At 48.1% G+C, this 27,512-nt stretch overlaps 1 long non-coding RNA gene and 3 other non-coding genes across 4 annotated transcripts; all 4 read right to left on the reverse strand.

Annotated features, from left to right (window-relative positions):
- Nucleotides 1-6,231: 6,231 nt before the first annotated feature.
- On the reverse strand, nt 6,232-6,304 carry TRNAT-CGU (transfer RNA threonine (anticodon CGU)). Its single transcript has one exon. It is a non-coding gene; the product is annotated as a tRNA-Thr (tRNA).
- A 392-nt stretch (nt 6,305-6,696) lies between these two features.
- Nucleotides 6,697-6,769, reverse strand: TRNAT-CGU (transfer RNA threonine (anticodon CGU)). Its single transcript has one exon. It is a non-coding gene; the product is annotated as a tRNA-Thr (tRNA).
- A 397-nt stretch (nt 6,770-7,166) lies between these two features.
- On the reverse strand, nt 7,167-7,239 carry TRNAT-CGU (transfer RNA threonine (anticodon CGU)). The gene has a single exon. It is a non-coding gene; the product is annotated as a tRNA-Thr (tRNA).
- A 14,348-nt stretch (nt 7,240-21,587) lies between these two features.
- Nucleotides 21,588-22,131, reverse strand: LOC142768629 (uncharacterized). Its single transcript, XR_012885369.1, has 3 exons — nt 21,889-22,131; nt 21,719-21,823; nt 21,588-21,663 (listed from the first exon to the last, which is right to left on the reverse strand). It is a non-coding gene; the product is annotated as an uncharacterized LOC142768629 (long non-coding RNA).
- Nucleotides 22,132-27,512: the final 5,381 nt, after the last annotated feature.

The raw sequence follows: 27,512 nt of genomic DNA on the forward strand, positions 1-27,512 counted from the left end.
AACACATCTGTAAACACCCAACAAGAACGTTCAAAGTCAGTAACTAAACCTAACGTTCGAAAGAGGCTGAGTGATGGGAGTAGCGCAAGAGTAACGGTGCAGTCTCACCCACAAGTTGGTTTTCGGCGGTGATGAGAAACCGGAACGCCGTGACTCCTGCGTCAGTGCGTGGGCTGGACGAGGACGAGGGAACGCTGGCTGCTGGCGACACGTCGAAAAGCCCTACCAAATCGTGATGGTTTCGGCTTGAGGAGCGTGGACACGTCGGAGACGGGAGAACGCAGGCTGGTGGCGACGCGTCCGGGAACTAGGGTCGACCTAGTCAAGCAGCTGGGCGCACAGCTCGGGCCCGGAGCCCGACGGCTGTAGCTTGCCTGCCGGAACCAAAGTCCGCAGGCCCTGGAAAGGAGTTCAGGACCGGATGGCCACGGTCCTTTGGAGCGGGAACCCGACAGCAGGAGGCCCCGGCCGGTGGAAGTCCTGTAGGCTCGGGTCCGGAACCCAACGGCCCATCTTCAGCGCCCGGTCCGGTGACGACCTTCCGCTTGCACTGCCTGCCTCGAATTCCCCTTGCTCTGGTCTCCCCAGGCTCCTGCTTCAGCTCTGGCCCACTTGTCTCGTTCTCATTGGAGATACTACTGTTTCGTGGTGTCAAGCCATTGGGCCTTGAAATCTCCGTGTTCGCTGCCCATTGGATGTTTTACCTTTTGTTTACTTCACGTCCTGCCACGCATCCTCGTGCTTGACGCTCTTTAACGTCGTCATTCTTGTTTAAGCAGCACCGCACGTGCACTCTGGTATTTCTCCTTTTGTTTTTTTTTTTTCCGTGACGCGCACTTTTCGAAGGCGCGCACTTTGAACGCGCACCACACATCACATACGCCCCCCTTTTATTCAAGTTTTTTTTTTTTTAGAAAAAAAAAAACTGCCGATGAGTGCGCGTTCTGCACTACGTCACAATTAAACCACATATTTGCACCACGCAGTTCAACACATCACCGGGCTACAGTTCGCTACATCGTCCAAATGTCCACACTTAAACTTTAGATTCACCCAATTGCATTTAAAAGTTCTGAAACCCGGAATAAACCTTTTTACTACAAAATCGACTATGGACAAAGCTACTTGTGTCCGCATCTAAAAGTCGAAGTCCAGAAAGAGCTACCGGTTTTCTAACCCTACACTCAGGTTATCGCGTCCCAAACCAGACGCACTGCCCTTCTCGCACGTTTCGAAAGTAACTGTGGCAAACATGCTTTTATGCACTTTCGCTGAAACGCGTGTCTGCGCCCCCGCCGGCCACATGAACGCTTACCGGTCACAGAGGAACCGGGCGCGGTCTCGAGCCGTCGGCGTCGACACGAAACGCACTGAGACACGAATGTCCAAATGCCACAATCTCTCACACAAATGCTTTCTTTTAGTTCACCATCTAATGAACACAAGCTCGGGGTGCCCTCAGCAAGCCCAAACGCTCCGACAAGCGTGTGAGGTTCCTGGATTCTTGAGAAGGGATGCCGTTGTGCTCGGTCATTATACAGCTCATCTTGAGTGGACTTAATTATAGGTTCAAAACCAATCACGTTCTCAGGTTCAAGACCCTGTCTGGCATTCTCCATACCTACTATCGAGCCCACCTCCGATTCGATACTGTTTATTTTGAAGAGTGCTTCAGCACTCCCATCGTGTTTTCTCGGACAAATAGCAGTTACGCTATCCTGTGAACTAGAATCCCCTCTCTCTCTGAGTGAGATATACGTATGGTCTAGGACCATTGACGTGGTGCCTGCTGCTACCTCTGTCGGTACAAAACAATCAGTGGCCACTATATCAGAGCCTTCATGGCATTCGCTGCCATCTTCCCAATGACGTTCTAGCGCTCCTTCCATGGAGCTATTGAGAGGTAGCCCTACCCCTTCCCGAAATGTGCTCGGCCTTTGAGACGTTCTGATACACACCTCATTCTGAATGGAGCTTCTTCGTTCCCTGCTATCGAAGCTTTGCTCCACAACATTTTCCACAGCTTCTAGGTCGCCCATATCCAGGCGCTCTTCTTCATAGGTGCTTGGCCTCTCAGAGGTCCCCAAGCAGCTAACGGAAGTAATATGTTCCCAGCCAGAGAAGCTTTCCGTCGCTTCAACAAACTCCTCATGACTCCTGCCTTCTTGGCTGTCCACCTCTCTGCCTTCCTCTATCTGAGCTTCTCGCTCCGAAGTAAGGCTGTCGCGAGGTTCGAGGCCAACCTTGCAGGAATCGACTTCCCTCCAGCAAACGCTGCTATCGGAGCAAACATTCACCGCTTGCTCGACCTTCTGCATCGCCAGCTGCCCCCTTTTCGCCATCGCAAGCTCGAGTCGCCGCTCGAAGTCCACCCTCTCTAATTGGAGCTGCTGCTTCAGTATGCGTGTCTGACGCTCTAGCAACACTTTATTTTCACGCGTTACGCGCTCTAGCTCCTCCTTCTTAGCTCTAAGCACCAATTCAAGCTTTTCCTTCGCCGCCTTTCGTTCTGCAGCCCGTTGCTCACGCTCCCTCTCCATCCGCTCCTCGTACCATACTCTAAACTCCACTCCCGTCAGTCCCAATTTATCCGCCAACTCAATTAACTCCCACGTGTTCGTCATCGTGTTAACCGCGTCAAAAAATCTACTGGAAAAACAAACGACTTTGTCCTGTCGCGGACGCCAATTTGTGATGCATGGTTCTTTGGTGCTGATTTGTTTTTCTCCCGGGCTGAGCCTCAGAGAGTTTTGTTAATAAGGACAAAGCCGTTCGGTTTCCAAGAAACACACAAAAAGTTTAATTGAAAAGTAAAAAGGCAAAGATTCCTCACAAAAACAAAACACTTAATAAACAGTTGACTGGACATGACGAAACACATCTGTAAACACCCAACAAGAACGTTCAAAGTCAGTAACTAAACCTAACGTTCGAAAGAGGCTGAGTGATGGGAGTAGCGCAAGAGTAACGGTGCAGTCTCACCCACAAGTTGGTTTTCGGCGGTGATGAGAAACCGGAACGCCGTGACTCCTGCGTCAGTGCGTGGGCTGGACGAGGACGAGGGAACGCTGGCTGCTGGCGACACGTCGAAAAGCCCTACCAAATCGTGATGGTTTCGGCTTGAGGAGCGTGGACACGTCGGAGACGGGAGAACGCAGGCTGGTGGCGACGCGTCCGGGAACTAGGGTCGACCTAGTCAAGCAGCTGGGCGCACAGCTCGGGCCCGGAGCCCGACGGCTGTAGCCTGCCTGCCGGAACCAAAGTCCGCAGGCCCTGGAAAGGAGTTCAGGACCGGATGGCCACGGTCCTTTGGAGCGGGAACCCGACAGCAGGAGGCCCCGGCCGGTGGAAGTCCTGTAGGCTCGGGTCCGGAACCCAACGGCCCATCTTCAGCGCCCGGTCCGGTGACGACCTTCCGCTTGCACTGCCTGCCTCGAATTCCCCTTGCTCTGGTCTCCCCAGGCTCCTGCTTCAGCTCTGGCCCACTTGTCTCGTTCTCATTGGAGATACTACTGTTTCGTGGTGTCAAGCCATTGGGCCTTGAAATCTCCGTGTTCGCTGCCCATTGGATGTTTTACCTTTTGTTTACTTCACGTCCTGCCACGCATCCTCGTGCTTGACGCTCTTTAACGTCGTCATTCTTGTTTAAGCAGCACCGCACGTGCACTCTGGTATTTCTCCTTTTGTTTTTTTTTTTCCGTGACGCGCACTTTTCGAAGGCGCGCACTTTGAACGCGCACCACACATCACAGTGCTATTTGGTCACCATGGATGTCTCATCACTGTACACAAACATTCCCCACACTGAAGGAATCGCCGCCACAGTCGCCGCCTAGGAAAAAGTAAATCGACGAGTGAATTCGACGAAAGCGCTTTAGAGGTGCTCCTAAATCTTGTACTTAAACATAATAACTTTGAATTCGACCAAAAAAATTATCTGCAAGTAAACGGAACTACCATGGGAACCAAAATGGCCCCAAATTACGCAAATATTTTCATGGCCTCTTTGGAGATTCCTTTCCTCGAAAATTCTCCATTCAAACCTATATTTTACCGACGCTTCCTCAATGATATATTCTTCGTGTGGGCCGATAGTGAACATAATCTTTCCAAATTCATTTCCGGTTTCAACTCCCTGCATCCTTCGATAACATTCACGCACACGTATTCGCAGAAGAGTGATCACTTTCTGGATGTCACTGTATCACTCAGTGGCACCACCATATCTATTTCCCTGTATAAAAAACCAATTGACCCCCCAAAGTATCTGCATTTCCATAGCAGTCACCCCCATCACTGCAAAACAGGTGTTCCTTACTCTCAAGCCCACAAATACAGAAGAATTTGCTCTGAAATCACGCAATTTGACACCCACGCACAGGAATTGAGAGCAGCTTTCTTGCGTCAAAAGTACCCCGAAAAAATAATTGACAATGCAATTGAGCGCGCTCGCTCTTTGGACCGAGAATCAACAATGGGAGAAAAAGGCGGGAATAATGGTATAACTTCAGGGGCAAATTTAATCCTCACATACTGCGCCGCCGCCCCTCGGGTGAATTCTATACTAAACCGCCACTTCAACATACCTAAACAGAGTAGTCACCTCTCTGCCGTTTTTCAGACTCCGCCCAAGGTTGTTTACCGAAGAAATAAAAACCTGAGAGACTTACTGGTCAGGGCGAAAACACACAAATCCGACCACCATCAGGGCTGTATACCGTGCGGGAAACCTCGCTGCAGGGTGTGCACAAACATGGTGACCACAGATACGGCCGAAGCCTCCTCTTCAGACTATGTGTACAAAATTAAAGACGACCTTAACTGTAACTCAGCCAATGTGGTATACAAAATTCGCTGTGAGGTGTGCAAAGAGGAATATATTGGACACACGGAAACCGCGTTCCGTTTGCGTTTCAACAACCACAGGGCACACGTAAAGGGCCTCCCCAATTTGCCGTTCTCCAAACATATCAATCTTCCTGGTCACTCTTTCGAACGCGTAAGTGTCATACTCCTACAATCCGGCTTCCAGAACACACGGGAGCGCGAACAGCGGGAGTCATACTTCATAAAGAAATTCAGATCACTTACCCACGGAATCAACGAGAGCCCTGGACGACTGACGTGCCTCCGCGACGTTTCGTGAAACACAGAAATTGAATTACTCAATTAATTTATTTATACATACGTGAAGTCGCACACGTAATTTGGTCAATATAGCGCGTGAAACTAAACGAATTCGATGCTACGTGAACCAAACGGCGTGTGTTAGTATTATTAGACCTTATTTTCATTTCTGAGTACTTTTTAGTATTATTTAATTTTTATATTTTTTGTTTACGTTTTTGTTTGTTCATCCTTTACAAGAATACCATTCATTTATTTTCAGTATGACTGGTTGTACAGTTTTCTGCAAGAGAGGGCAGGTGGAGGGAGGGGGAGAGGGCACATTAGCTTTCCAACGTGGCCATTACTTTCCGAAAGCTGGAGCGGGTCGTACGCTTCTTGTGTGTGTGTGTGTGTGTGTGTGTGTGTGTGTGTGTGTGTGTGTGTGTGTGTGTGTGTGTGTGTGTGTGTGTGTGGCCCGATGCCGCGGGCCAGCCGCCGAACCACGTGAACTTAAACTCGATCCATGTGTGGTATGCGAGTAAGCGGCAACATGTTCCACATTTTTCCGTTTTTCTTGGTCGCCTCCGCTGGCGGCGCGTCTTACCTATACCCAGCAACAATGCCAGAATTACCCGCTCATTTCCGGCGGCTCTCCGTCGCTTCTTTCTAGTTCCTCTCCTTCTTCTGCTTCTTGTTGTCTGTTGCTATCTCGTTCGCCCGTTTGTCTCTTTTTTTTTGGAGGGTCTTCAAACTGTGAGGGTGACCCTCTGCTACAGGAATTTGTACCATTTCACTTACATCCTCCGAAGAAGGCTGGTCTACCAGCCAAAACTGTTAGGATTAAATAAATATTTTATTGTTTTGTTTCCTATACTGCACTATTCTCAAAGTTTATATATATATATATATATATATATATATATATATATATATATATATATATATATATATATATAAGGGAAAGAAGTGTATACACCTAAGGGCTCGTTTTTCCGTGTTTTTAACACAATATTAATGAGATATAACAGACAGTAATGCCAAGGAATGTACAGGGGAAGTTATTAGAACCAATGGAATGTAAATAAGAAGAAAGAAGAAAGAAAAGTGGATGAAAAAATTACCAACTGTGAGCAGGAATCGAACCTACGACCTTCGAATTACGCGTTCGATGCTCTAACCACTGAGCTATCACAGCGGCCCTCCCTCCATCCAGTTTTTTTGGGGTTTATCTGTGAATTTAGAAGTAGGAGCGACAGTCAGCGCCATCTATAAGCCAAACAACGAGTGTGAAAACACTCTTATGCGCATGTTTGGCGTCACGTAGCACGTGAACTTATTATGAGCGGGCAGCTGATTAATTGTCCCTCTTATACAACCTAAACACACCAAGTCTGCCAGTACGAGACCCTCGTTCAATGAAATAAGGGAAAGAAGTGTATACACCTAGGCTCGTTTTTCCGTGTTTTTAACACAATATTAATGAGATATAACAGACAGTAATGCCAAGGAATGTACAGGGGAAGTTATTAGAACCAACGGAATGTAAATAAGAAGAAAGAAGAAAGAAAAGTGGATGAAAAAATTACCAACTGTGAGCAGGAATCGAACCTACGACCTTCGAATTACGCGTTCGATGCTCTAACCACTGAGCTATCACAGCGGCCCTCCCTCCATCCACTTTTTTTGGGGGGGTTTATCTGTGAATTTAGAAGTAGGAGCGACAGTCAGCGCCATCTATAAGCCAAACAACGAGTGTGAAAACACTCTTATGCGCATGTTTGGCGTCACGTAGCACGTGAACTTATTATGAGCGGGCAGCTGATTAATTGTCCCTCTTATACAACCTAAACACACCAAGTCTGCCAGTACGAGACCCTCGTTCAATGAAATAAGGGAAAGAAGTGTATACACCTAAGGGCTCGTTTTTCCGTGTTTTTAACACAATATTAATGAGATATAACAGACAGTAATGCCAAGGAATGTACAGGGGAAGTTATTAGAACCAATGGAATGTAAATAAGAAGAAAGAAGAAAGAAAAGTGGATGAAAAAATTACCAACTGTGAGCAGGAATCGAACCTACGACCTTCGAATTACGCGTTCGATGCTCTAACCACTGAGCTATCACAGCGGCCCTCCCTCCATTCACTTTTTTTTTGGTTTATCTGTGAATTTAGAAGTAGGAGCGACAGTCAGCGCCATCTATAAGCCAAACAACGAGTGTGAAAACACTCTTATGGCCATGTTATATATATATATATATATATATATATATATATATATATATATATATATATATATATATATATATATATATATATATATATATATATATATATATATATATATATATATATATATATATATATATATATTATAGCTGACGAGTGAGGTAAGGTATGCCACCCATTCGCGAAAGAGTTGGTACGCCACTGGTACGTCGAAGGGGAGTGGGAAAGCCGCCGTCACTAGTTGGAGGGGGGGGCGGTGTTAGAATTCGGCACTGGAACTTCGGTGGTTGCTGCAATTTCATTATGAGCTGCGTCTTGAGAGGTTCATGTCGTGCCCGCTTGCAACTGCGTATCTGTCTAGCCGCTACAACGTATCATATGGCTAAAAAGAAAAAAAATAACTTGTTTCGTGGCCATTGCGCAAAGGCGGATACAAGTCCTGCGAAGAAAAGGTATCCTTATTCAGAGCTCCCACGGACCCAGTACGCCTGCAAGGGTGGGCAAACATCAAGAAAAGAAACAAGGAGCTTGATTGTACGTATGTGGTGCGTTCGCAACATTTTGATGACTGCTATGTCAACTTTCAAGCACGTGATCAACGACGAGGCTGTAGAAATTGATCGCGAACGACCAGCATTTTGATTTTTCTTCTAGGTTAACTGTGAACTCGAACTAGTCCGTTGCGCAGTACATAAGTGGCGGCTCCCTGGGGACGTGATAAAGTTTTATGCACTGACTGGCCCAGCTCCACGTTGGACAGATCTCAGGAGCTTGACTGGAGGCGACTTCAAACTAGAATATTTCTCAACCCGAAGCACCTAAATTGCATCTTCCCCGAACTATACCCTGATGACTCGTGTAAGCTATGTAAGCGCGAGACACACCACCCTATAACATATTTTATGGGAATGCACACAGATACAGGACGTCAATGCAGTTTCCCCAGAACAGCTTGGGGCGTGGTGGAGAGCCGCGCTGATCAGCTCAGATCAATATGGGCCATCCAGCAAGCACAGGATGCGGCTGAGAGGCAGGGTTTCTCCACCACCCCTGGCGCGGCTTGGGCCCACGCCTCATTCCGCTGGTTAAATAAAGTTTGTTCACTCACTCACTAGGCCGCATTTTTTCACAAAATCACTGAATAAGAACGTGGCCTCAAAATTGGACAAACAAAACACCTGAAAATGCGATGTAACCAGTAACCACGGTTTAAACCTCACTCAAGAAGTTCGATTTTTTTTTTGCTAAGTGTCATTGAAAACAGGGGCACTAAGCAATCAAAGTTTGCATCCAGCTTTTCCTTGACTTTTAATGATTGTTTTCCTCTTTTCATGTTAATGAATGTACACTTGTTTTGTCGCAGCTTCCTAACATGTTTAATATTTATTGCTCGTGTGTGCATGAATTTCAATTTATTGTAGGATGATGCTCATTTCGAATTAATTATTATTGATTTAGTGTTTATTTCATTGAGCTATACCTGTCTATTTTCTTTTCACTGTTCAGCCATTTGCATTAGAACACTTTGCATAAGTTTCTGAATTAAAACTCTTTGCGTCTTTTTATCTGGTTGTTATATTTTATTTTTGATGTAAGAGCTGTAAATATATACGGATATTGATGTCTTTATACTCAAACGCAACTTTGTGGAAAAGAGTGATAACAAACTGTGACTGAAGCCCTGAATCTCCTACATCTTCGTTACTTGCGCGCTATATGTCGTGCTTGTATGTGCTGTTCAGAAGCAGATAACCTGGCAGCATATGCCGAAAATCTGTTTTTTTTTTCTTCGTTTACAATTCACCGACAGGCACCCTGTGTGACGAGCCCAGTGAGTTTGTACCGTTACCACAAAGTTTGGTTTCAACGAGAAACACCTGAGAGCGCGGACACGGAGACGTAAATGCCGTGCGCCAGCGAGCGGGTGCGCTTTCTGGCGGCTGTATTGTGAAACCTTTCAGCTTTTCCGCCTTGTTCACGACACTAGGAAAACCTTTCTAGCCACTATAGTTAAAGCTTGCCCGGCGCAGCTTCTCCTCTAGAGTCAGTATATGAACTCTATGCTCTCTATAGTACTGACGATGTGCCCGTCAGTTCTAACTGCCGTCACACTTCCCGTATAGGTGTTCTGTGCTTCCCTGGTAAAGTGGTCGTTCGAAGTTTACTACGACGATGTGATCCTTCTTGAAGGTTCTTTCTCCGGGACCCACATCATTTACCCTCGAGACGTTGCTAGTAGTTGGTATCACAAAAGTGGTAGTGGCTGTATTAAATAGGTTGTCAAGACTTCCAGAGAGTATACCTCGGAATCATACCCCTTCCGACCCACGGAGGAAGGAAACACCCTTCCTACCTGTTCCGGCCACTTTTTGTTGTCGCCGTGCTGACCATCTAAAACAATTCATTGTCACAGTATTCTTCTGCGCTGTTGTCCTCAAGAGGAGACCTCTTCCAAGGCCGCCTAGCTCTGATACCATTAGAAGAACTGCCCTTCATGGGGTAACTTTGCAGCAGTTCGCGTGCCACAAAGTCACCCCACGAAGTATCAACATTTCAGTTTCCTATCTATAACCTTCAACAGATACGACTACACTGAATTTATATTGCAGTTTATTTTAGCCTACATAACGACAATTACAAGTGAATAGAAGTTTTCGCTGTTTTTCTTGTGGGGACAAGTCGAGCACATGAAGTTTCGGTGCTTCAAGAATGCGTGCCAAAGCACCATTCAACATATCAGCGCCTAGAGTGGCTTCGCAACATGGGAACTTTGGCCGGCTGCCGCTAGGTCACTTGGCATTATGAAGGAAGGAAAAGACATCATGGCATCATGGAGAAGGAAAGTATTTTCCTTCCTCCTAGAACCCCTTGATCCTGGGAAAGTAACGACACTCTCCTCCCCGCGTGCGTTTCCTCCTCGATTGTCCTCGCCCGCTTGCCATAGGCGCGGCGCCATTTTTCGCCGACGCTCCCGCGGGCACACTGCAGAATTCAATGGAAGAGGGTTATTTCCGGCAGCTTCCGTGCCACAGCAGTGCTGAATTTTTTTAATTGTGATAATAAAATTAGGAACACGGAAGCAACAGTTTATTGAAGAATTAGCTTCTTCCAAAGGTCGTATAAGTGAACCATGCTAATTAAATAAAAGCTTTTATGGGGAGTTCTACGACGCGGATGTTTTTTCTGCCTCATGAAAACATGCTGTACGTTTGCACATGATGTAGTTCCCCTTGTGGCATGTCTGCTTGTGGCGTGTACGACACGTCATTTAACGCTGAAATTCTAATTAAGTTTATTCGCAAAACCACGCATACCCAAACGTGAATCTGTGAAAGCCAAATAGGAAAACACAAGCACTTCGCGGAAAGAAGTGATCACTAAGGTAAGTCGTCATGTGGCAGACAAGGCTATAATTAATATCGGCATCACAATTATTATCGCGATAAGACCCGTTCCGGTTCAGACTCGATTTGGATGAGGTGCTGCTACGCGGTCGCTTATAATTGCGATCAAGCCCGATTGGGATCAATGTCACCATAATCTGCGCGTCGATAACAACCAAACAATCCTATCCGGGCTGACTGATCCCGGTGAAAAGTATACCCATGCTACACTGGTATGAAAAATAATAGTTTCTTTTTGGTGAACGGAAGCCATGCTAATGTAGGCGTGACCAAAGCGATTGCGGCCACGGTCTCCTAGAAAATGGCTCATTTTCGATATTACTGTGCTATAGCTTTTTTTTTTGCGTTGTTCCTCTGTATTTTTTCTTTTTTTGATGGACCGCATCTATTTCATAATTTTTGTGTGTTAATCTCCCCTCCCCCCCCCACCAAAAAACAACAACAAAATAATTGCCTTTATGGAAACGAGCGCGAATTAGTGTCATCTCTATTGACACATTCATTTGTTTTCTCCCACAAACGTTCTCGTAAACAAATCCCAACAGTCACACAAAGCGTGATTAAGAAGCTGTCTCATTCAAAGTAATTGTTTGCAGCGAAAGCAGACTGAACGAGCTTGTCGCGCGAAAAAACACGAGAGAAGGAACAGCCCGTTAAGAATGAATCAACTCGCCCAACAAGTCACTCTGCTGAAAGCAGACAACAGTTGTGTATTTTTGACGATTGCTGAGGTGCGAGCAAGGTGATAAAGTATGAGCAGAATTTTTTATATATATTTATTTATTTATTTAGTCCACCCCCATAGCCATCAATAATTTATTCAAACATACAGCTGATCAGCATTTTGGTCCAGGCAGGAGGGACATAAGGAACATGAAGTGATGGCTGGTTATCTTTTCATCCACTTTTCTTTCTTCTTATTTACATTCCATTGGTTCTAATAACTTCCCCTGTACATTCCTTGGCATTACTGTCTGTTAGATCTCAATAATATATATATATATATATATATATATATATATATATATATATATATATATATATATATATATATATATATATATATATATATATACGCTAACAGAGGTCACATGTCTGGGAAACAAGAACAAAATTTACAAAACATTTGAACACTCCAATCACCAAACTTAAGGTTCCAGCTATATAGCAAAATTGTCAGCAGAAAAAAATCTCACCAGGCAGTGAATTGCAGTCATCAACTCTTCTAAAAAATAACTGTATTTGTAAGCATTATTTCGTGTAAATATGGGTGCACAGGGTTTATCATGTTTTCGGCGGGTATTTCTAATAGTGGCAGGCTGAACGCAACAAGGTAAATTTAAGCCAACTTTCCCTGCAGTAATTCTGTACAAAAATGTTAAACGAATAAACTTTCTTCTTGTTTCTAACAAAATAATTCAGCATATTGGTGACAACTTCTGTTTGAAGCATCGCACAAATAGCCAATAAAAAAATCACAGCATATCCCCGAGGTGAGTGATGTTGAGTGGGGCAAAGCGTGCGGACGAAGGGACGCGTGGACGGACGGATGGATGCACACACAAATGAATGGATGGACGCACGGACAGCCTGACGGACGCTTCGTCCGCCCATCATTCACTTCGTAGGTATGCTGTGACACCGTTTTTTTTTGTAACATCCAAGGCAATACAACTGGCTACTACGACAACTACTACGACACGGTACATACGACCCAAAGCGTAAGGAGGTTCGCTCCTAAACAACACTTATGTTGATGAGCAGGCCTAAACAATATTTCAAATGCAACATTCGGTGATGCTTTAATTACGAGGAATAAGAAAGGTGCCTTACATCGCAAAGAACGCTGTTCTTTGTTTGAGAGAGAGAGAAAACATTTATTGAAAGAAGCTTGTGAGTGAAGGTGGGAGGGTCCCTTATTCCAGGAACCCTCTGGCTTGGACAGCCCGCCGAGCTCGAGCGACGAGTTGACGCTGCTCGACCAGGTCCGGCTGGGAGATCGCAGCCTCCCACGCTTCACTGAGGAGGTCTTGGTCCACATCTGGTGCTGCTGCTCGTAGTCTTGGGACGCTTACTTTGCACTGCAGTAGGAGGTGCGCCAGGGTGTCTGCCACATTGCAGTGAGGGCAGATGTAGCTGTGCAACGTTGGCCTCATATGGTGCAATAGTACGCCGTGTGTGAACGTGTTGCTTTGAAGACGCCTATAGTCAGTCCCTTCGTCTCTTGTGAGTTTTGGATGTGGCGGGGGGTATAACCTGCGTTGGAGCCGATAATGTTGCAGTAATGCATGGTACGTTAGTGGTATGGCTTCTCTTGTCTCTGATTCTGTTGTTGAGTGGGAGGTGCCTCGGATCTTGTATGGGAATGCTCGGTTGACGCATTCGTGGGCTGCGGTGTGTGCCGCTTCATTTCCCTCGAGACCTTCATGACCCGGAATCCACACGATGCATGTGTAGGGGGGAGGATTGTCCATGCGCTTTAGTAGCCTAATCGCCACCGTGGAGACCCTGCCTTTCAGGTAGTTCCGTGCCGCTGTTTGTGAGTCGGTAAAGACCACGATGGGATCCTCACTCGTCTGGGTGGCGAGTGCTATAGCAGCCTCTTCAGCTGTTTCCGAACGTTTGGCGAGGATAGTCGCCGATGCCAGTACCGCGCCCTTGTAATCTGCGACGGTAATCGCGAAGGCATTACGTCTCGGATATTTGGCTGCGTACACGTATCGCACCTGCGGGTCATTGCCATGTTTTTTCCGGATCATGTTAACCCTGGCGAGGCGCCTTTCTCAGTGATGTTGAGGATGCATGTTCCGAGGGATCTGCTGAATTTCAAGGCTTTCTCGCAGCTGTGACGGTATTTTGCCTTTGCGTTCTTCGTTGGGTTCTAGAGTGGTCTGGTATCCTGTGCGTCGAAGCACGGCTTGCCCTGTGAGTGACAGCTTGAGTCTCTCGACCTGGTTGATGAGGTGTGCTTCGGTGAGTTCTTCCCACGTATTATGAACTCCCATGCGAAGCAGTCGGTCAGTTGAGGCGGCTGGCGGCAGTCCTAGGGCAAGCTTTGTAGCCTTTCGTATCAGCAGATTAAGTTTTTGTTTCTCCGCTGTCTTCAGGTTGAGGTAGGAAATTCCGTACGTTATGCGGCTGTAAAGGAGAGCTTGTACCATTTTTAGGGTGTCGTGCTCTTTGAAGCCACTGCGGCGATTAGCCACCCTTCGGATTAGGTGGGTGAGCTGTGTCACAGTGTTCTGCAGCCGGGGTAGGGCAGCAGAGCCAGACCCATCTTTATGTATGTGTAGTCCAAGGACTCGAAGCGTGTCAACTTGTGGTATTTGGACTCCCTGTAGAAAGACTTGTGGGTCAGGAGTGTCGTAGCTTGGTGGTCTACCCCGGGTGCGTGCCGCAAGTACTAACAGTTCCGACTTTTCCGGAGCACATTGGAGGCCGCAGGTCTTGAGATATCCTTCAGTGATGTTAATCGCCTCTTGAAGTCGGTCCTCCTGTTCACCCGTGCTTGAACCTCTTGTCCACATAGTGATATCATCGGCGTATAATGTGTGATGTATCCCAGGGACAGCGTCCAAGAGACGAGGGAGCTTAAGGAGGGCCAAGTTGAAAAGCACTGGTGATATCACTGAGCCCTGCGGCGTGCCTTTGTTAGGGAGTTGAAAAAGCTCGCTCCTGATATTGGCAATCCCTACAGTGGCAGTGCGGTTGGTGAGGAAAGCCAGCATATAGGCGTATGTCTTGGCACCGCAGCCGACATCTTCCAGGCTACGCAGAATGGCTTCGTGGCTCACATTGTCAAATGCGCCCTTTATGTCCAAAGCTAGAACAGATGACTTACTGTGCTTGCTCAAGCAGAGAAGAATATCTTCCTTTATCTGCAAGAGGACGTCTTGTGTGCTGAGCATTTGGCGAAAGCCGAACATGGTGTTCGGATAGTGACCATTGTCTTCGAGATGTGTGGTGAGCCGCTCGTTTACCATGTGCTCAAAGAGTTTCCCAGCGCAAGATGTAAGGGAAATGGGACGAAGATTCGCAATCGAGATTGGCTTGTTTGGCTTGGGTACCATGGTCACCTCTGAGTGCTTCCAGGCTTGCGGTAGCTCGTCCTTCCTCCAGCAGTCGTTATAGTGCCGAAGGAGCGCCGTCAACGCCCGGGGCGGTAGCTGTCGTAGGTGCTTATTGGTCACTCCGTCTTTTCCCGGGCTTGTGTTGCGCGTAAGCTTAGCAAGGGCCGCGTTTAGCTCTGCCAGCGTGAAAGGCTGGTCTAGTGCTTCGTTCGGTGCTCCTCGGTACTCCCTGGGCGTCGAATTGTTGATGGAGATAGCTTGCTGGTTAACCGAGCCACAAAGTTTTGCTTGAAGTTCTTGGAGTAACTGGTGCTCTGTGCCCTCATAGTAGCGTATGAGCCGCTTAATTGTATTTCTTTGGTTAGTTTTGGTGTAAGTGTCGTCAATCAGGGCTCGAAGAATGCGCCAAGTCTTCTTTGTGCTCAATGTCCCTTGAAGTTTGTCGCAGAAGGACCGCCAGTTCTGGCTCGCAAGGTTTTCGGCGTACTCCTGTGCCTGTCTAGTGAGTACGGCGATGCGGCGCTTCAGCTTGCGGTTGAGCTTTTGCCGTTGCCATCGTTTAATAAGCGATCTTCGAGCTTCCCATAGGTGAAGTAGATGATTATCGACTGCCGGATTGTCCTCGTTCAAGTGTATCGTTTTGGTATGTCCGTCAGCCACACTTACAATACTGTTTAACCAGGCTTCAATGTCCTCGATAGTCGAATCATCATCAAGCTCATTCCTGTAGGCGGTCCAGTCCGTGAGCCGAGCTTTTCCTGTCTTGAGCGAGCGGTGAGCCTGTTCGACCTCTATTTGAATTATGTGATGGTCACTCCCTAGAGTGTCTGGTAGCCTTGTCCATGTTGCGTTGTGCACGTCTCTAGTGAACGTGAGATCAAGATTAGTATCCCTCGAGACGCTGTTGCCAACTCGGGTTGGATGGGGCAAGTCATTCCACGGCGTCAGACCGTGTTGCTGCGCAGCGTCGTGAACACGCGCCCCCTTCTTGGTGGTGCTGTGATAGCCCCAGGCCGCGTGTGGAGCATTGAAGTCCCCAACCATGACGAGTTGGTTGCCGTTAACCATTTGATGGAGCTCGTGGACGAAGTGGTCGTATTGGTGTAACTGCTCCCGCGGAGGACTGTAAATGTTGGCCAGGTATAAGCTTTGTTGAGTCTTCCGAGTGGGGATTATCTCCCCGATGGTGTGTTCGATGCCAATGTCTTCAATTTCATGAGCCTGTGCGGTTAGAGTCTTCTTGACTAGAATTGCGGTGCGGGGTGTGCATGTGAGAGTGCTGTAGCCAGGGAGCTTGATTTTTTCTGTGTGGGTTTCCTGCAACGCGATCATATCTGGATTATTTGTTTTAACATATTCTTGCAAGTTTGCAGAACGAGGTCTGTAGGATCTGCAATTCCAGTGCCAAATTCGAAGAGTGGGGAGTGGCTCAGACTGTCTATGTGTGGGAGCTGCCATTCTGGCAGTTGATTCCCGCCTGGTGCCGGTCGTTTGGTGCTGTAGATCGAATTTCCGCTGCAGTTTCATCCCCTGAAGTTTTTCGCTCTTTCCGCTTGGTCCCTGATTGCTCTACCAGCTGCTCATGGGTAACGAAATTTTTGTATGCATATGTTATGAAGTTATGCTGTTGTGCCATGAAGCCATCAAGCTTGGCGTCGAGCGTGCTTACAGTACGGGTCAGTGGGTCTCCGTTTTCCATAATTTTAGTAACCACTTTCTCTATGGTTGTGTCTATGGATGCGAGGAGTTTCGCAGTGAGGGCTTTCTCGAAAGCTTCAAGGCGTCGTTCGACGAGGTCGAGCATCTTCGCTTCATGTGCTTGCAGCCTTTCTTCTACCCGCTTCATTATTCTGGCTTCCGTCTGTTTTAGTATGCTGTCGTCAAGTTCTAGTGTGCTACACTCGGCTGGTGGGCGTTGTTGTATCCTCCGTTGTAGATCTTGGACTTTATTTTCTAGAGCCCGGATGGTCGCTGTCTGAGCAGGCGAGATGGTCGAGGCACTTGTAGTATTTAGAGAAGTGGGCCCGTCACTACCGGTTACCGCGGCGGCGTAATTGATTCCCCTAACGAAGCGAGACCGTGATGGCGTGTGGGATCCAGAGCGACCTTTTTTCTTAGAGCGAGAGCGACTTCGGTCAAATTTTTGGGGAAAAGAGGGGGCCCGTGAAATTTCTGGTGTGATAACTGACCTGGGTAAATCATTGGTGCAAGCACTCCAGTGATTCTCACGGGCGCGGGCGTTATCGAGCTGGTGGCGTCTTACTTGATAAGGAGGGGGGTTGCTGCGAAGTTTCTTCTTGCATTCCCTTCCAGCAGTCTCATGGTCTTCTCCGCAGATCTTGCACATCGGTTGGCAGTCATGTGGTTCTGTGTTTTTGTCGTGGCCGCGTTTGTAGCAGAAGTTCGCTTTCGGCTGAGGGCAGATGTCTTGTCGGTGACCTAGGGCGCCACAGGTTCGGCAATATTGGATGGACTTCCGGTATGGCTTGCATCGGTAGTCTCCACTGAGGTACGTCACGTAAAAAGGAACGTGCTGCCCGTCGAAAGTGATAACTGCAGCTGTGGAAGATCCCAGCATGCGCGCGCCGAGGACGTGGTATCTTGGGTCTACGCGAAGTCCTGCAACAATCTCTGTGGGGCTTGTTCCTGGTTCGAGGCCGTAGATCACTCCGCGGCACACATCATCGGGGTGTCGAATGTGCGGATTCACTTGATATATTACTCCACCGAGCTGTATAGCATTTATACTTTGCTGTTTGGAAGCTCGTTCAGTACTTGCTGTGCTTGCGATGATCACATTCTCTACTTTTTGCACCTGCAACTCGCACATGGTTATAGAAGACCTGCTGGGCCAAGCCACTGGATCTTCCGATGGCATGTGTAACCTCGATGAGTGTTCGTTTTGAAAGATCTAGTCCTGGTTGCGGGCGGAATACAATTTTGAAGTCATCAGTAGGGAATGGCCGCATCCTAGTGCTGCGTTGACGTTGCGGTTGAGATTCGGCGTCTGGCTTCACAGGTTGCAAAGCTCGTTCTTCGGCTGACTTTTCTTCTTTGGCTGACCTGCCTTTACGACCAGCTTGAAGCCACTCAATGTGGGCTTTGCCTGTCGTTTTGCCACTATTTTCATCAAACGTCCATTGTGATGCCGTTCTTGAGTTACCTTCCGTGTTGTCCACTTGCACCGTACTCGGGTTTTCTTGACGTGGGTTAGACGTCAGCGTTTCCATGAGAACTCTTTACCTCAGGTGCTGCGTCTCTGTGTTGCGCGAGCAGCGTGCTCGTGCACCTACGAAACGCTGGCGTCCAGCTCGTTTCGCTGGCCCGTCGCCACAGCGGCGTTTGCGTGCAGCGCGTCCTCTGAATTCCTTGGCGCGTCCCTGCGATCAGGCACAATATGTTTAGAGTTCAATATCTAGTAAAAAAGTACACTCACTGCGATGAGTCTGGTGTCAAACGATGCCTTGCAACGTGAGGAATCCCAGGTCACTAAACGCGAGCAGTGTCCAGGCAAGGTTGCACAGAAAATAGCAAAAAGCTGTTCTTTGTTTGAATGAAATTTTTTCGGGCGATGGTGCGGAGCCACTGCTGCTTGCGCAAGTCATCGCGTTTACATTGGTGTATCATAAAAAGTGCGTAACCTTTTCCGCTGGGGTTGTTGCATTCATAGGCGCAACAGCACGGCATAGCGCCCGCACGAAGCACAGATAGCAAAGCGTGCTACGGTTGTTACGTGGAGCGCCGGCGAAAAATGGCGCAAGCGAAAAAGAAAAAACAAGCAAAGCACAAGATCCACGCGTCTCTAAGGGCAACCGCGAAGGAGACCGATCATCGTGCAGAAAAAGTGTAGGAGACCGGGAGGATGCGAAGGGGGGCAAGGAGGGAGAGGTCTAACGCGTGGCGGCGAGTACAGTGGATGGCGCTACTTTCTCAAGATCAAGGAGCTTTACTAGAGTCAGTGACTCTATGCTTTACTAAAGCCAGTGACTCTAGGCTTTACTAAGGTCCCTAGACAAAAAAATTTTTCAAGGTAGCGACACTCATTGTTCTTTGCGCCATTCTCCTCACTCTCGTGCCTACTCCTCTTTTTCTCCATCATCTGCGTCTGCGATAGGTGAATTCGTTGCACGTGACGGCATTAGTGGATGGTGGTGATATTTATTATAAAGCAAAAGGTTCAAAACGAGTGCGCGTGTGCATATGGTTCCAGTTGGATTCTTGCCGCGACGAAAGACGAAATCGTATCCAAGACATAAGCTGTAGAAGAGGAGCGCATAGAGAAATAAAAAAAGGTTAAGAGAGAGAAATAAAAAAAAGGTTAAGAGTGGACACTCCCGTAGACCCCAGCGGCTCAATCGACCCTAGCACACCTGGTGGTTGGTGAGAGCAAGTGGCGTGCGCTTCCTGTTTCGGTTTCACTGGCGCAAATTTTGAATTACTTTGCGTAACCAACGTTTGGCTATGACGAAAGTTCACGATTTTAGACCACTTTTCATCGCCCAAATGGATAGTTTTTGTAGGTCGTTTTGATTTAGCGATTCCCTGTTTTCTTTTGTTCAGTGGTTCGTGCGAATCGGTCGTGACGTAATTTTTATTTCGATTAAGTTATATTAAAAAGAGATGCAGGTAATGATAATTAACTACGGTTTTATTCATCGCGCTTGTGTTTTTTTAACAAGTGATCAATGTATATATCAGTCAAAGAGACAGAGTATCCGCAATGTTTTATTCAAAGTCAAGGTAGAGTCTGAGAATATAAAAAGCACAATATGACCGAGGTAGACAACAAATGCATCTCGCCTTACAAATAAATTGTAACAAATATTGTGACAAATACAGAGAGAACACAGGCAACGCACACATCGCTAGAGTTGGCAGAAGCCGAGAAGCTGGTGAAGTATGACACACCGGGCCAGTGGGTAAGTAAGGATCTATGGCAAAAACACAGCGCACAATGCTGATGAAGAAGGAATAAGTGACATATACACAGCAATGAAGTCGCGAATCACGCCTGGGGCTAACCGAAATAATGCATAGAAAAAAAGAGCGCACAGAAACCACACGACACAATATAGCAGAAAGGCAAAGGCGCAGTGTGCTGGCTGTGCTTAAGAACAGCTAGCCCAAAATTAAAAAAAGCAGACTTGATGCCTGCTTGTCCTCAGAAAGGTAGGGCTTTGCAGCTTGCTCACTACGTGAAAGACAAACTTTATGCTACAACACTGGCAGGTCTTGTGGCTCTTATGCATCGCCTTCATCAAAAACTTATGATCCCAAGTGATTTGCGTCTGGGTGTTGCTGTGACGCTTGCGAGCTAAAATAGATTGTAGTCATGACTTATCCAGAATTGTGGACCTTAATTGGTGCTACGAGAGCGGTATTACAGGGCTAATAAATAGCAGAAGGAAACCACTTTGGCTCATTATTTTTCACAAAGGCTCTACATCGTACGTTATCACTCACAAGCTATATAAAGATAAAATGGCAGCGTCCGCAGCCCCATCAAACGCTACAAGTTTGGGTATTCTTTTGAAAATTTTGATGGGCGAGATGAAAAGATTGATGAGAAGCTAAAATACGAAAAGCGTGATAACGTGAACCGTGCCCACTTCATACTGTGTTCCTTACCCGCTCGAAGACATTTCAACAAGCGGTTTTGTTATCGATATATTACTTGAGCTGGAGAGATAAAGCATACACAGTGACCAAGCAACCCACAGTGAAGTGTACAGTTCACCCGCATTTGCTACAAAAATACAGACAGGATACCCAACATTCTTTTTAAGGTTATGCAAATCACTTCGAGCGAATACACAGTGTCCCTACTCCTCATAGCGGGTAACCAAAACAATGTATGCAACGAGGGAGTGGTTAGTCCAGTTGAACTGAATCTAAGCATATAAGACCATAATGAAGTCTGTTGTAACGAAGTAATAACATAACAAAGCTATTGCAGGATTCGGCTCAACTCGAATACTTTAGTGTAAACCCGCCGCTAATTGCTAACCTTTGAACTTGTCAAGCTGTATGCCTGAGATTGAAGACTGGAACCTAACCCTATCTAAGTTGCGGTTCACAAAAGGCACATGCCAACATAAACGAACCCGGCAAAACATTTTCAGAAACTTCGCGCGACACCCAGCAGAGCAGAAATGAAAATCGCCAACACTTGACAGATGGTGACACAAAACATCGCACACTTTCAGGTGATGTGCAGTGGCCTCAATCATGGTAAGAAAGTGAGATTCAAGTTGTTGTACGTATGCGAAAGCTGCTTCTGATGGCACAGTGAGATTCCCAAAAAATTTGCTGGGGACGTGGTATGCTTTGAGCATTGTGAAATACTGGTGGGTCCACTGTGCTGCTACTTTGGCTTGCAGATGTTTAATGGCTTGCTTGTACTTCATTGATGGAGACATTGTCGCTGGCACACAACAACGCACTGCAATAAACAAAAAATGGATGTAAAAGCGAAGAACAACTAATCCCATACGAGGACTTTCCTCGCTCTTTCAGACCCAAGGTGCACAACTTTCTGTGGTGCAAAGTTTTCGATTCCACTACCTAAAAACAAACCATTCACAATGTTGACAATGCACAAAAAAATGAAAATCACTGAGAGCCCACCCTTACATTTTGTAAGTGCACACGTAGTGTCCTTTTGAGGATAGTTTCCTCAGAATGTCCTAAACATAAAATAGCACATTAAAAACAGCTGCAATAAAAGCATAGTCACCATTTTCTCTAGGGCACTCATGCGTGGAGCTGTTGGCAGAGACATCTTCTGGAGGGTCTTGTGAAGCTTGTTCAGTGCCTCGGACAGTGCTGTCGGAACAATCTTGCGAGCGGCCTGCGGAAGTCTCTATATCAATCCACTCTGGTGGTGAAGTGAACATACAACTTACCGGTCACACAAGTTCCTTTTGTGACAGCTGAATGACTGGTTAAGGTTTTCTCCGGCAAGACGAAGTCAGCAAAAATTCTTTCACCAGCTACAAGGAAGCTGCCACCTGCAGAGGTTTGGTCAACAGTCAATTTCGGTAAAAAAAAAAAGAAATCGCGACACTGAACGCACCCTGCTCATCGGGGCACCTCAATGTGTGGGAGCCGCTTTTTGAAGCCTCTACCGCAGGTCCTGAAGAAATGAAATTACGACAATGTGTCAGTAAGAGACTTAAAATAACACAAACTGAAGCTCATCCGCACCTTGCAGTGCAGCTTCTGCAGTCATGTCACAGTCACTATTTGAAGCGACGCTCAGAGAACGTGCATTTATGTGCAGTTGGTACAAGTTAAAAAGCTTGTAGCATGGGGAAACTTAAACAGCTCTTTCAAACGCATAAATTGGTCGAAGGTGGAAGGAAAGAGAAGGCACCAACTAGAAAACAAGTAATTTGTGATCTTTGGAATTATCAACAGTGCCAGCTTTCACCGATGAAAGGTATATGTACATGTTGTTATGCCAGCGAGTCCTCGTCAAACGTCCGTGCCTCGGAAAAAGGCAATCTGGGTCAAGGCCAGCCCGCAGTCTGCCTGGCGCGATCACCTCGACGGCGTGAACACGCGCGGCGCCCCTCTGGCCCAGGTGCAGTGAGTCAGCGGCGCACGTGACAGCGAGCCGGCGGCCGCGTGTCGGGTGGTCTGACGCATGGCGCGGCGACCCCCATTGGCGGAATCTGCCCGGACGACCAGCGGCGCTTCTGATTGGACATTTTGGTTGGACCCGGTGTAAATAAAAGAAGCCCTGCGGCGCGTCGCGATCGGCGTTCCTATGAGCGAGGAGACCCCATGTCGGAGGGCCGACATGTATGCGAGTCAGCGGTCTTAGGCGAAAGGCTGAACTATGTGTTAGAGAGAAGAGCTCGGCTCTTCGAGTCTCTGTCGGCCCCAGTGCCGAAATTGTAACGCCTCTGTATATATGCTGTACATAAACCTTGTTTAACTCACCGTCGTCTCGTCCGCTCGTCTTATCAGCTCTGCGCAGAAGCAGTCGCGAGCGGATAAACATACGCTACCAAACGGCTGGTGACCTTCCCGGCGGAGTTGAAAGCAGTGGCGCCTCCGGGGCCGTGTTGGCGTCGCCGTCTTTCGCAACAGTGGTGGCTTCGGCGGGATCGGTCCGCCGTTTCTCAACAGTGGTGGCAGCGGTGGGATCGGTCCGTCGTTTCTCAACAGTGGTTGGCAGCTGCGGGATCGGCCGGCGTCAGCGACATCGATGCGGTGAGTGCCTGATGTTTTCCCCTCAGTTCACCAGACTACTCTAGCTCAGGTTGTAGTAGTTTAGAGAAGGGCTGTGTGAAGCTTTGAAGTGAGCTTTGATAGTTTCAAGCCAAGTCGAAGCGCTTTGAAACCAAAGTTAATGCGGAGGGGGTAAACACGGGAGTGTGAAAAATTGCTTGCGCGTCTTGCTAGTAGGCTTATAGTGGGTACGGCAAGTAGATTCTTAACAGGTGCAAACAGCAAGAGGCTAGTGTGAACGATGGAGAACCTTAAAGTGAAGGAACTCATCGAAATTTGTGAGGAACTCGGCATTACTTTGGGCCGTGCGAAACGAAAGCAAGCGATCCTTGAGATCATGAAGGATGAGGGAGTGTCGGCTGAGGAAGTCGATGAGGCCTGGGTGGATATCAAAGCACGCCGTGAGGAGGCTGAAAGGCGAGAAGTAGAAGCTCGCGAACGTGAGGAGGCTGAAAGGCGCGAAGCTCGCGAACGTGAAGAAAGGCGAGAAGCTCGCGAACGTGAAGAGGCTGAAAGGCGAGAAGCTCGCGAACGTGAAGAAGCTGAAAGGCGCGAACGTCGCGAGCGCGAGGAGGCCGAGAGACAAGAGCGCCTAGAGTTGAAACGACTAGAATTGGCAATCCTACAGTGTTCGCAGGCGCCTAGCGTAGCTTCTCCGACGATTCAGGTCAACGGTTTTAGAATTCGGGACCAACTGCCACCGTTCGTAGTAGGCGAGGACATGGCGAAGTATCTCGTCAAGTTCGAACACGTCTGTGAGCGAAACGCTTTGGAGCGGTCTCTTTGGGCGCGGAACCTGCTAGCTCTTCTTCCCGGCGAAGTGTCCGACGCATTAACTTGCTTGTCTAGGGAAGCGTTTGAGAGCTATGACGAGGTTAAGGAAGTGCTCTTGAGACGTTATAAGTTGTCACCCGAGGCTTTCAGGCAAAGGTTCCGGTATGCTGAAAAGGGGAATGAGTCACACGTTGACTTCGCGTTTCGTCTTAAAGCCGATTTGATTGAATGGCTCAAGGGCGAAGGTGTTTATGACGACCGCGATAAAGTGGTGGAATGCGTTGCATTGGAGCAATTCTACCGCTGCATCGAGGAGGATGTCAAACTTTGGCTGCAGGACAGACTTGGAGACGTACAGTTAAACAAGGCAGCTGAGTTAGCTGAGGAGTATTATACTCGCCGAAAGTTGCATAGCAGGGCAGCGCGCGTTGAAAAGGAGGAAAAGAAAAAGGGCTTTTCAAGGAAACCTGATCAACGGAAACCCGTTCCGCACCGTAATTTCAAAAAGGACCCGTCTCTTACGAAGGACAGTGTAGGGGAAGGGCAAACAGAAGCGGAGAGATCGAGTGAGGTTTCTACCACACAGGCATTTGAATCGGAAAACAAACGGAAGCCGCTAATCTGCTACAACTGTAAAAAGGAAGGGCACATCGCGAGAAACTGTCAGGAAAAATTTGCCTTCGCAACGATCCGAGAATCAGAAAAAAACATTCGGTTGTTGGAGCCGTATCTCCAAGAAATTAGGGTCAATGAGAAAACGTGCCGAGCACTTAGAGACTCAGCGGCAACCATGGACGTTGTCCATCCTTCATTGGTGTCTCCGGATGACTTCACAGGAGAATGCGCGTGGATTAGGCAAGTCACCGAGGTGCAGAGTGTTCGCTTACCAATCGCCACGGTTGTCATTGAAGGCCCGTTCGGTAAGCTTCGCACCGAAGCAGCTGTGTCTGCCGCGCTGAACGATCGTTTTCCTTATCTTTTCTCCAACAACTCGGAGCAGCTCCTCAAAGAGCAGGGCAAATCGTTCTTCCCCAACTTAGCGTGCATGGCCCTCACGCGATCGCAAGCGCGAAAGCTTTCGCGGAAGCTGGACCTGGTTCCATGCGGTGAACTCTCAAGTGACCTTGTCGGCGGGTCGACGGAACCCCAGAAAGGAAAGTTTCCGCATGAGTCATGTGAGCAGTCACGCGAGCGGCCCGTCGCCGACACGACCGGCGCGGTTTCCGGAGAAAGGGGAGACGACATGGCGCCATTGGATCAGAGAGAGAGGGCTGCAATGCTCTCGCCTGTAGCGGAAAGTTGGAGCGAGCTGCCGAGAGTTGATCGAGAAACGCTCATTCGAGGGCAGAGTGAGGATCTCTCGATTGAAGCGCTAGTGGAAAGCCAAATTGAAGCGCGAGTGGAAAGCCAGAAAAACGCGGCAAAAGTGCTGTCGAAGGAGCACTACGAGGAATCGGTGAAGAAGCGTGCTTTTGAAGTAGGGAGTCAGGTAATGCTGCTGCAGCCGTTCAAAAGGAACAAGCTTGAGGTTGATTGGGAAGGGCCCACCAAAGTATTATCGAAGCCTTGCGATACAAATTATGAAGTGAAATTAGGAAGGCGGCCGGACAAAATTTACAACTTGATGAAACCATGCGTTCAACATCAAGCGGTCGTAAATCTGTTGTTGAATGCTTCAGAGGAAGAGGAAGCAGAAATTTTGAGTTCTAGTGAGGTACTCGAAGGGGGATCGAAAGTAATCCGGGAGCAGATAAACCTAGAGCCTAGCTTAAGTGAAGAAGGACCTGAGAAAGAGGACCTGAGAAAGATTGTTTCCGAGTTTGGGTATGTGTTGTCGGACCGTCCCGGAGACACGACGGTGATCGAACACGATATCGAGCTAAGCGGTGAGGAGTCAATCAGTAGCAAGCCGTATCGTTGTTCCCCTGTGCAACGTCGAAAGTGTGAGCCGCTCTTGGTGCCGCATAGGTATCGTCGCCTAAAAGTGGCCGGTTACTGAGGTGGAGCATGTTGCTCCACAGCGCAACTTTGACGTTCGCTAAAGAAAAAAAAAAGGGAAAGGTAAACGCTAATGCAGGTGCATTGAGCAGTGCGTTCCAGCTAGTAACTTCTCAACCTTTCGGTTTCTCGCTGGCGATTCGGGGCAAAATTTTGACCTCATCACGACCTGGGCTGAGCGCTCTCGTTCAGAGTGATCTAAAGGGGCCAACTTTATGTGGTATTCTAATTCGTTACGTTGTTGTACGTGGGAAAAAAAATTGAGTTGTCATTTTAAGAGTCTTTTGTCCCACATGTGCCTCTTGATGTAGAGGGAACAAAATTCCGATAAACACGTAGATAGGTATATGTTGTATTATACTTTGTCTGGTGTTCTGTCGGGTGACCGAAGGCACTTGCGTGTGTCGTGTGTTGTCTGTTGTCGAACCGTTCTTAGCAAGTTGCAGAACCATCGACAAGTGCTGAAACCGAAGATGGTCAGAAGAGACGAGTGAAGCTGGTCGACAAGTTGTGGCGACAAGCCAGTGGAGCTGGGATCCGTCGTCAAAATTGGGATGTGTTCCCGAAACAGTCTGGAGCTGTATTCTCCCCATGGCCCTGGAGGCGAACCTGGAGGGACCTGGCGAACGAGCGCACCTGACATCCGAGCCCCGTGGAAGCAGCTCGTCTTTCCGGTGCATTGTCTGGCGGCGGGGGTGCTGTTATGCCAGCGAGTCCTCGTCAAACGTCCGTGCCTCGGAAAAAGGCAATCTGGGTCAAGGCCAGCCCGCAGTCTGCCTGGCGCGATCACCTCGACGGCGTGAACACGCGCGGCGCCCCTCTGGCCCAGGTGCAGTGAGTCAGCGGCGCACGTGACAGCGAGCCGGCGGCCGCGTGTCGGGTGGTCTGACGCATGGCGCGGCGACCCCCATTGGCGGAATCTGCCCGGACGACCAGCGGCGCTTCTGATTGGACATTTTGGTTGGACCCGGTGTAAATAAAAGAAGCCCTGCGGCGCGTCGTGATCGGCGTTCCTATGAGCGAGGAGACCCCATGTCGGAGGGCCGACATGTATGCGAGTCAGCGGTCTTAGGCGAAAGGCTGAACTATGTGTTAGAGAGAAGAGCTCGGCTCTTCGAGTCTCTGTCGGCCCCAGTGCCGAAATTGTAACGCCTCTGTATATATGCTGTACATAAACCTTGTTTAACTCACCGTCGTCTCGTCCGCTCGTCTTATCAGCTCTGCGCAGAAGCAGTCGCGAGCGGATAAACATACGCTACCAAACGGCTGGTGACCTTCCCGGCGGAGTTGAAAGCAGTGGCGCCTCCGGGGCCGTGTTGGCGTCGCCGTCTTTCGCAACAGTGGTGGCTTCGGCGGGATCGGTCCGCCGTTTCTCAACAATGTGCATTCATGCTTGAAGATAACGTGAAATAGCCCTTTAAAGTCTTTCAAAACAAGTTGCGCAGGTCAAGAGCATCAAAAAACGACAGAAATGTAAAGCTGCTGTTAGGAAGGTAATAGCCCACAATTCACAAAATTTAAGACTTTCCAAGTGTTACTTCTATAGTGAGGTTTCTCCATCGCCTACTAAGATCTTCGCGGTTAACTGTCGCCACTGATTCAATACAAGTGGCTGCTATTGCACATATTTGAGTTTCAGTCAATCACTTACACGGTGCAGCTGGTTGCACACTGGGAACAGCCATTCTT

The sequence above is a fragment of the Rhipicephalus microplus genome, chromosome 8, assembly GCF_043290135.1.
Source record: "Rhipicephalus microplus isolate Deutch F79 chromosome 8, USDA_Rmic, whole genome shotgun sequence".
Lineage (NCBI taxonomy): Eukaryota > Metazoa > Arthropoda > Arachnida > Ixodida > Ixodidae > Rhipicephalus > Rhipicephalus microplus.